The sequence below is a fragment of the Oncorhynchus gorbuscha genome, linkage group LG15 (genome assembly GCF_021184085.1).
Source record: "Oncorhynchus gorbuscha isolate QuinsamMale2020 ecotype Even-year linkage group LG15, OgorEven_v1.0, whole genome shotgun sequence".
Lineage (NCBI taxonomy): Eukaryota > Metazoa > Chordata > Actinopteri > Salmoniformes > Salmonidae > Oncorhynchus > Oncorhynchus gorbuscha.
In genome coordinates this window covers 62,682,566-62,691,648 of record NC_060187.1, presented here as the reverse complement: position 1 = coordinate 62,691,648, position 9,083 = coordinate 62,682,566, and positions in this window count along the sequence as shown.

Sequence of the window (9,083 nt, the reverse complement as noted above, 5' to 3'; positions counted from 1 at the left end):
TCGCTATTCAAACTAATGAGGTCGCCGATATTTCTTCCAATAGTTTACTTATGCAATTACCAAGAGTTACTTTCATTAATGTCATTCTTTTTATTTTGTCAATATGTGAGACAGTAAGAGCATCAATTAAGTGAAGTCACATATGACTAAATATAATGTAGCCTACACTCCAGATGACATGGATCATGTCACTTTGCTCAAATAGTTTGAGAGAGAAGAGTAAGACGTCTGTGTGGGTAGAGATGGGAGGCGAGTGGAATGTACTGTACTGAGAGATATATTTGCACTATTTTGTTATGTTGAGGAGCCACGTCAAGTTATTCCACATAATTATATAGGAGTGGAATACATGAAGGTAACCATGGCAACATCTGTAAGCGTCAGGGCACACCTGAGACCAATCAGGGGTGGGGTAGTGTGACGGGGGGAGAGGAGGAGTGAGTGAGCATGTCGCAAGTGTCAGCTTCATTAACGCCATCAAAACACTTCAGCCTAGCATTTACGACCTGATTCAATTAACATTTGTCCAAGAAGATAAATAATTGAGAGAAAAAATTGCATCCGTGTTAAACTATTTAACAACTTTATAGAGAGTAGACATACACTTGTTGACATATAAGGAGAGTTCACTGATTTGAATGTATTTCTTGGCATCCATTCTTTCTTTGCTATATCTTTGCTTCCATACTTTGCCCATTGTAATGATGCAACTATCAGCAGTGTAAAACTCCTGTGTAAAACCTTTAAATGTCGCTGCATGTTGACGTAACGCTTGTGCGATATGTGGCAGATCATTTCTTTGCGTCCATACTTTGCCTTATTATACGTTATGCCAAACTGTTGTCCTCTAGAATCATACAGAACATGAAACATGAAATGCCAAAGCAGTAATAAATGATCCATAACATAGTATTTAAAGAGCCTTCAGAAAGTATTTACACCCCACCCCCGTTTTCACTCCTGTTGAATTTAAAATTGATTCAATTTTGATTTTTGGGTCACTGGCCAACACACAATACCCCCGTAATGTTACAATTGATTTAAAAATAAAAAGTTGAAATGTCTTGAGTCAATAATTATTCAACCCCTTTATTGTGGCAAGCCTAAAGAAGTTCAGGAGTAAAACTCTGCTTTACAAGTCACATAATAAGTTGCATGGACTCACTCTGTGTGCAGTAATAGTGTTTAACATTATTTTTGAACGACTACCTCAAAACAAATACAAAAGGCAGACATTGAATATCCCTTTGAGCATGGTGAAGTTATTAATTACACTTTGGATGGTCTATCAATACACCCAGTCACTACAAAGAAACAGGTGTCTTTCCTGACTCAGTTGTCGGAGAGGAAGGTAACCTCTTAGGGATTTCACCATGATGCCAATGGTGACTTTTAAACAGTTACAGAGTTGAATGGCTGTGATAGGAGAAAACCGAGGATGGATCAACAACATCGTAGTTACTCCACAAGACTAACATAATTGACAGAGCGAAAAGAAGGTAGCCTGTACAGAATACAAATATTCCAAAACATGCATTCTGGTTTGCAACAAGGTACTAAAGTAATACTGCAAAAAATGTGGCAAAGCAGTATTACTTTCTGTCCTGAATAAAAAGTGTTTGCGGCAAATCCAATACAACGCATTACTGAATACCACTCTACATATTTGCAAGCATAGTGGTGGCTGCCTCATGTTATGGATATGCTTGTAATCATTAAGGACTGGGGAGTTTTTCAGGATAAAAAAAGAAACGTAATGGAGCTAAGCACGGGCAAAATCCTAGAGGAAAATGTCTCCTTTCAGCATGACAATAACCTAAAACCCCAGGCCAAGTCTACACTGGAGTTGCTTACCACGAAGACATTGAATGTTCTTGAGTGGCCGAGTTACATTTTTGAGTTAAATCTACTTGAAAATCTATGGCGAGACCTAGAAAATGGTTGTCTAGCAATGATCAACAACCAATTTGACAGAGCTTATGGAATTAATAATAGGCAAATGCTACACAATCCAGGTATGGAAACCTCTTAGAGACTTACCCAGAAAGACTCACAGCTGTAATCCCTGCCAAAGGTACTTCTACAATATAAGACATATCTGTATATACAAGATATTTTTTGTATTTCATCTTCAATACATTTACAAACAGTTCTAAAAACGTGTTTTCACTTCATCATTGTGGGGTATTGTGTGTAGATGGGTGAGAGAAAAAAAAAACAATTGAATACATTTTCAATTCAGGCTGTAACACAACAAAATGTGTAATAATTCAAGGGGTATCAAAACCTTCTGAAAGCACTGTATTCACATGATCGTTAAGTCAACAGGCAAAGATGAAGGTTTTACACGGGAGTTTCAAGCTGATCATATTGCTACATCATTGCACTAGGCCCTGCTGAGTTCCTCACTCCCACCACCTCCACATTAACACTGTCTTGTTCTAGTTTACCCATACAGTAACCCTTCATCCTTCTGTGCCCCAAGTTGCTTCTGACAGCAGCTTAGCCTCCCTCCTCCCTCCTATTAAACCCAACCAGGGGGTGTGGAGGGCCCTCAGGGCATCAGCACGCCCCTCCCCCCGCTCCTGGTTGCCCCCGGTGACGGCGACAGAAGTCTGTAATTGCCACCTCGTCAGACGGCTTCATTAAGACCAGTATTGTCTGTGCAGCTGAACTGCAAAGGATGGAGGGAGACAGCGAGAAGAGGAGAGAGTGAGAGGACCCATAATGCAATTACTGCAATGCTGTGACAGGTGGGGCCCACATCCACCATGTCTATTGGGCCATCGCGCATGCTGGGGAGTACCCGGGTAGACGCGTCATTTTTCACCCCCCTGTCATTAGCTGGTAATGATTGGATTATTTTGCAGATGAATCGCGGTATACGTCTTACTCACAAACACTTCCTAGAGATATTAATCAAAACCATCAAGGCAAAGCAGTCGGAGAGAATTAAAATAACAACATGTCTAAATAAAAAATGACAGTAATCTCTCAATGTGTTTGTAACCCCTTGGATATATTCGTGTTGAAGTGGCGCAGTCTCGGTTGAATTATTTTGTTACTTGTGACAGTTCTTATGAAATGATATATGTCTCCAAGTAATTAGCTATAAGGATAATACGTCTCACAAAGGGGAAAGCTGTTGCTACTGCAATAAGACAGACAATGAAGAAAATGCAATACTGATAACTCCCTCTGATTCAGTGAGTACATTTAGAATAGAGGTGAAATTGACATAATTGATACACTGTAAAACTAACACTTGCTTTCCATTGTACTTGGTAATGTGACTTTAACTGTCAACTAAGATAGTTGTACTATAATCTAAACCAGGCCTCACTAATGACATGGGTACATTATACACTTCAATCCCAAAATGGCAATTATTCTACAGTTAAGTATGGGTCCATTTTAAGCCATCATTGACTGGAACCCTATGAGAGAGGGATGTGATGTGAAGGCAGGTGAACTCCCTCTCTCCAGCAGGCCAGCTCCAGTTAAGCCATTCCCTTCATCCTTTCAAATGACACGTGACTGACATGGCCCTCGGTGGAAGGATATTATAGTCATCCACTGCTCTGGGAAGGATCTGTGGGGCGGTTCAGCCCATGCCAAGCGCTTGAGTTGGTCGAGAGCCCCAGGGAGGCCGGGGCTTAAGTCTCCATGGGCCAGTAAGCCCACAGGCCCTGTAGCCCAGGGAGACGTAGCAAATCACAAGAGCACCTTGGCAGTGGGGCCCCCCTAGCCTTAGGACTGCTGAAGCTAAAAGACGACTAATGGTGGCCAAATACAGAGCGAGTGAGACTGGCATATTGGGGAGCGTGTCTGTAGGTTCATCTGGATTGGCGTCGATAAGGAGCCTCGATCGTCCTCCTCTGCCTATCACTACCCTGCACAAGGTGAGAGCCGAGTGTGACGGTCGATGTCTGTGTGTGTGTGTGTGTGTGTGTGTGTGTGTGTGTGTGTGTGTGTGTGTGTGTGTGTGTGTGTGTGTGTGTGTGTGTGTGTGTGTGTGTGTGTGTGTGTGTGTGTGTGTGTGTGTGTGTGTGTGTGTGTGTGTGTGTGTGTGTGTGTGTGCGCGCGTGCGTATGCATGCGTGTGCGTGTGCGTGCGTGTGTGTGACGGTGGCATATGATGGGGGACTGGCAGCCCATCTCCTAGATGCCAGCAGTGAGCTGATGCCACACCAAACACATTCCTTTCACAGAGAGCAGAGGCACGGTCAACACCATGCCAGCACTCAGGCCCTGAAGTCATCCCCCTTCTCCTCAACTAGAGACTGTCAGTGAAGGCATGACTGTCCTATGGAATATGTGGGATATGAGAAGATAACATGGTGAATTGAATCAATGGAATTATACAAGTGGCAGGTTGACAAAAAGAGAGGGGAGTAAAAAACTTTGATAAATACATCAATGTGAGGGCACTGAAACTTTTCTGCCGAATGTTTCTGTGTCTGTTTTGCCTAAGTGTGCGCTATCAGTCCATAGAGAGGGGAATTCTGAGTATAGAAGTGGCCCTTAACATCCACAGACTCACAGCGAAAGCCATGAGCATCACATATAACTTTTTGGGGGGTGATTTTCTTTGTGAGGGTGTGTTGCTGGAGAAGGGACACTGAAAGGGAAAAGATAAGTCCATAAAAGCTATACAAACAAACCTTTCAACCAGTCACTCAAACTAAAGTATTCCATATTTCAGATCATTTCAGGGGTTGCGGGGTATTCAGCCCTCAAAGCCCCAATGCTCTACCAACGCTTAAGTGATGACATGGAATGATTATGGCACAGTTAAATAGCAGTGTAATGAGCTAATTAGCCCTATTGACACCCATGGCTGTCTCAGTGGTAGATCAGGTATCGTTTACACACTCCTTAATCACAACAGATAATACTATTTAACCCCGAGATGCTAGCGCTGGGCAATGGAGACCCACAGTGATTTCTGCATTCAGATATCATCATTTTAAACTCGTTTTTAAACTCAGATGCATTTGACTCAAATTTGCTCTTCTTGTATCCTCCAAACATGTGTACGTTCATTTTCAAATCAATATTTATTGTTGGGAAGAAAGATACTACTGAAAACCTTTCACGTGCCCATGTTACTGTTGAGACCTCTATGTCACGTAAAAAAATATATATTTCCAAAACAACTTCCTAAAGTACAAATCTCTGTCACGATCTCTTCTTATTTTACGTTGTTTGGTGTGATTTCATGGAATAAACCCATGCTATCTTACACAGAATGGTATGTGAGGATAAAACAGAAACGTTTGGGGCCCTGTTTCTCTCAGTTCACTTGTCTTTGTACCTTGACTTCTTTGTGGTCTAGCAAAGTACTGGGAAAATTGTGTTGAATTACTTCAGGTAAATTGAGGGCGTTCTGAAAAGAATTACTGCCACAACAAAGCATGGGAAAGTTCAAAGTATTTGTTCAATTCATATGTTGAGTCATACCATAGGAACTGTAATTGGCGGGGCGTCATTTTCAGAGTTCCTTTTGACATATAGTAATAATCTATTTACCGTAAAATTTGCCATAATCAATAAACTGTGAGATTATATGAATAGAGCGTAACCCAGACTTGAAAAACCCCAGTTATGTAGCACGATCACTGATCAGTCATTGATCATGACTGATAGGTTAAATGGATACCAAGCAACTGCACTCTGATTCGTTTGCAGAGGTAATGACATATTTGAGGAGTGAGAACTGATTGTGTAAGTTTAAATTGTAAGTTAGCTACCGAGGACATTTTTGTGACAATTGTGACAGGAAGCAGATAAAGAGTTAAGAGAACAATGTTCCACGACGCACCAGACAGACAGACAAACAGTAGCTACCTGGGCAACATTGAAGTTGAGGGAAGTGGCACGTAATCATGGCAAATAGGGCTGTAAAGCGGGGATTGAGTTTTAGTGAGGTCTGAAAGGGGGAGGGGGTGAAGGTTCAAATAAAACGACACACAAACAGACATCAACAGAGCACACAGATGATCGTATTCTCACATTCACATGATGTATTAGAATAGTACCTATGATTCTGTATTAATATCAGTGATGTAGTGGTAAAGAAAAAGGTGGGTAAGGGGTTAACTATGAACTCCAGTGGGTGATCGAGGTAAGATGAACAACCACCGATATAAATGAAAACGTATGACGTTTTTAGAACTGTATTGTTTGATTGCATTTCAATATAGGCCTACAGGGAAGATAGCATATTGAAACATATCTTTTTGTTGTTCAAGACTTGTTTGATAAGATTAGAACAGATTTTCTTAGGGGCCCCACATGGGGCCCCAACCCTACGTTTGGGAACCACTGTACTAGCCTCTGTCTCTGCTTGCTTCTTCTCTCTCTGTCTCCTCTGCTTCCTCCTGCATGCATTGCAGCCAAGGAGCCAGGGTTTCCGGTCTAGAAGCACAGTTTCGATTGCTCCTATAGTTTTGCTTCAGTACTGCAGTTGAAATGACGCCCGGCCCAGAAAGACAATTTCCACAGACGGCCACATAGAGAAGTCAGATTTGAAAATTCCCAATAAGAAACTTTAGTCATCACCTCTGTCCACAAAACATCCATTTAATTATTCAAATAATAGTAGCTGAGGCCTATTTTTTTTCTTCATAACTCACAGTCGAAGATATTCAAATGTTATATTCATCCAACGTCTGCCAGGTTTTTGGATGACGTGATGACTTCGGTGCTGCCCGCGCTGCTCCCTGTGCTCACTGATTGCTAGGGCTCATGTGGTGTTGGTCAACCCAGATATACATGGTCCAATGAATTGGCGTATGAGAACGTGAGTAAATTACCTTGAAAACAACAATTGGGCATCTTGGACGCAGTCTCTGTTTTTTATTATACCACAGTGGTTGCAGCCTGCTTCAGCCTCACCACTGAGCGCCACATCACTGTCTGTCTCAGTAGCCTACTCTCTGTAAAGAGAACTTAGTATCCTATTTTTTTGCTCCAGCTGAGGAAGGCCCCATTCAACGTTAACTTATTACTTACACCCCATAATGTCAATGTGGAATTCTGTTTGTAGAAAATGTTTCAAATGAATAAAAAATGTAAAGCTGAAATGTCTTGAGCAAAAAAGTATTCAAACACATTAAGCCTAAATAAGTTCAGGAGTAAATATGTGCTTAACAAATACTATAATCAGTTGCATGGACTCCTTCCGTGTTCAATGATAGGGGTTAACATTATTTTTGAATGACATCTCTATACCCTACACATACAATTGTCTGTAAGGTTCCTCAGTTGAGTAGTGAAGATCAATGCCTCGCAAAGAAGGGCACTAATTGGTAGATGTGTACAAATGTAAAAATGTCTGAATATCCCTTTGAGCATTGTGAAGTTATTAATTACACTTTGGATGGTGTATCTATACACCCAGTCACTAAACTCAGTTGTTGGAGAGGAAGAAAACCCATCAGGGATTTCACCATGATGCCAATGGAGATTTTAAAACAGTTACAGCTGTTATATTAGAAAACGTTTTGCAAGCTGCTCTCTCTGACCTGAGAATGTCACTGTGTTCCATAGGCCTACACGTAGCAAATGATAAATGTACACATATCGCCATAACCCGTCTACCTTACAAAGTAAGGCATCAATCTCCTCAAATTGCACACTAGTGCAGTGTGTACGTACAAACTAAGTTATTCTACAAAAAAAAGTTGCCCTTATGAAGACATTGAACATGGTTGACACCAATGACCCTCGAAACTGGGACTGCCTTGTAGAAGAAAGCAGAAGAAATACAAGCCTGCTGAACGAAGCACGAGATAGAACTTCACTCAACTTTCCCTGTTAGTTAACACTATATCAACTGTTTCCCTTTACTGTGGCAATTGTGATCGAATCCACGCAATATTATCCACTTGAAAAGCAACACATCGAAATAAAACGAACTATGCAAGACTCAGCATGCAAAACGATGCAAGAGATGTTGTTGTAGGTAGAACACATTGGAGTAGGATTCTATTGCACAACTCAGCCCGACTCAGCCCGTACTCGGCATAACCCATTAGAGCTGCATTAGACCTACATTATTTTGTTAATATCCTTTGCTAGTTAGTGAGTTACTATCCCACTTATAGATCATTTGTAGTCAGCAATAGGGGAGTGATTGCTTCTTACAGGAGCACAACACTTTGAAAAGTGAGTCAGGTAAAGAGATTTTACATCATAAAAGGGCAGTGTTGTATTTTGAAGTAGCCAACAGGCAGGGGGTAGCTAACATAATTTGTCTGATTCTCTGTCGTAATGGTATGGGAATAACATGCATTTTTATTTTGTAGTGGTTTCTTGCATCAAACAACACAACAACACTTTCAGTCACCTCCGTGTCTGAAGGACATGTGAATAAACATGTTCATGTCAAGCCCTGCAAGTCTCTTGGAATGTAGACCTACATTGAACACCACACATTGGCTGCTACTGTAGGCTGATTGATAGAACAGCTGTTTCCATGTTATTATGAGATGCATTTTCTCTATTGTTTTGATGTTAGGCCATTCTGGTAGGCCTACAGTATGATCAAATAGCCACAGTAGCCTACTTGGTAACTGTTAAAACTGCAATTTAAAGTGGGTACAGCCTCAGTGTTCACAGTAAACGCGTGCTGGAAGTTGCACAGAATACATTTACTTGATTGACGCAAATCTCAAAACAAACAAAAAACATCATTCATTTGAGCGAGATACCTTAATATGAGCGCAACACAGGCAGAATCCTATAGTTGCAAGATGAAGTACATTTTTTATCAGCTGCTGTCCCAATGGACACAGCGAGTGACTGTTGGACTGCTTCTGTCTGTTTCTCCAAGTGGCCACCTGGGAAGACCAATTAGGCGTTCCCATGGAGAGCGATGTGGCCCTAATAACAAATGGAATATGAAGAAGCAGAATCAATTACACTGATGCTGACCCTCAGAAGGAATGTGACTGCGGAAAGCAATGTGGTACACAAAAGCATTTGTCTCAAGACAACATTTGCGATGGAATGTTTATCTTTTACTTCAGCACCAACGCAAGGCCTTTCTAAAGTCATGATGTGAACCATAAGAACAGG